A 1,735-nucleotide genomic window follows, 5' to 3' on the forward strand; every position below is an offset into this window, starting at 1 on the left:
AGTTGACAGCTAAAATTAATATAATTCAAATTTAAATTTAAATATTTGAATTCACATTTGAATAAAAAGAACCAATTATATAAATAAAAAAAATTTAGGCCACGTTATGTGACATGGATATTTTTTTTTTATTTTTTTAAACACTAATCTTATATAACTTTTATATAATTGATGTGTTTGGAAGAAAGACTTTTCTATTATTAATATTATACTTTATTCGCTTACAATAGATCCAGTCAAGTGGTAGATGACAATTTGTATGAAAAATTTTGGAAGCAAAAAAAATTTATTTTCAAGCTTTTCATTTTTTGTTGTCAATAAAAAGCTTAGGATGAAAGAATTACAAACAATGCACTGTCCACTCCTACATCTTTTGACATACAAAATTTTATTTAAAAAATATAAAATATAAATATAATACCACACGAGGCGTTAAATTTAAATTTAAGTTCACAAATTTAAATATAAAGTTTATGCTGAGTTCTAATTCATAACTAATTCTAAATGTAAAATTGGATTTATAATTCTAATTCAAATTTAAGTTAAAACTTATCAGTTCGACAATAAATTCAAAGATTAATTAAAAAATAAAGACCCAATATCACCTTTCAAATAGGCTCACCACTTCCCACGACTTGAAAATTTTTTCAGCGAAAGTGGAAAAAGGTGAAACTAAGTTAATAACTTATTTTATCAATACACCTTTATAAAGTGAGCTTTATATTTACTTTATAATCCAAACAACCAATAAAAAACTACTTTCTAAAGATGCTACTTTCATTGCTTTATTTTCAGCCAACCAAACATCACCTTAGTAAAGCATCATAACCTACCAAAATTTCAAACCTAACAGTATTAAGTTACAAAACTAGGAAGACTATACAACCAATTATAACAAACCAATTTTAAAGCAGATCAAATTCATCAAATCCGGTCAAATTTAGCAAATAAATAATGACTGGATTTGATGAATATATTTGACAGTATCAAAATCAATTCTATTAGTCGGCAAAGTGGCAAAACATTGGATCGTAACCTTGAAATCTCGATGCCCGCCATCATTTGATCCGAACCAAGCCGCATCCACCAAGCAAACATTATCACCATCACCATCATCTAGAGGGTTAATAGAGAGATCTTAATCTCATAACGTAACTTAAGCAGCCTAATATTTTCACAGAATTTCAAATAACTGAGATGCTACATGCTTCCATACTAGAAGGCAAGGAAATGTCTATGAAAGTTTAGTTTAAAGATGAACAAAATTACATAAACAGTTACTTCGAGGTTTTCGGGAAATGGAGTTTAATAAGCATTGGTAGCTCCGCAAGCTCGACTTGAGGCTTTCCCAACAATATACTCTTCAACTTGTCATCACAATTCACTACATTCTTATTTGCTGGATCCTGCAAAGACGATCATTTTTTGTCTCAATTGGCATTACTTGCCTAGTCATAACGGGCACCATAGTACACAAAACAGGATGCTTGAAATTCACTACAAAAGTGATAACAATGGTCACAACTCGTGCATAGACAGAAGAGATAAACACACCACATAAGAAACAATGAAACAGAATTACATTGCAGCAATAATTGCACTAAAAGACAACTGTGCACCAATAAGTTAACATAAATAAAACAGATTACATTGCATATCTATATTTACTTCTTCATGTACTTACATTTGGCGATTTTGGCTTTTATATCATCNCCAAAAAAAAAAAAAATCTGAG

General features: G+C 29.3%; 1 long non-coding RNA gene across 1 annotated transcript; it reads right to left on the reverse strand.

The window, feature by feature from the left end:
• Positions 1-703: 703 nt before the first annotated feature.
• On the reverse strand, positions 704-1,508 carry LOC109705201. Its single transcript, XR_002214666.1, has 2 exons — positions 1,270-1,508; positions 704-1,116 (listed from the first exon to the last, which is right to left on the reverse strand). It is a non-coding gene; the product is annotated as an uncharacterized LOC109705201 (long non-coding RNA).
• Between the last annotated feature and the right edge of the window lie 227 nt (positions 1,509-1,735).

This window comes from Ananas comosus, unplaced genomic scaffold, assembly GCF_001540865.1.
Source record: "Ananas comosus cultivar F153 unplaced genomic scaffold, ASM154086v1, whole genome shotgun sequence".
Lineage (NCBI taxonomy): Eukaryota > Viridiplantae > Streptophyta > Magnoliopsida > Poales > Bromeliaceae > Ananas > Ananas comosus.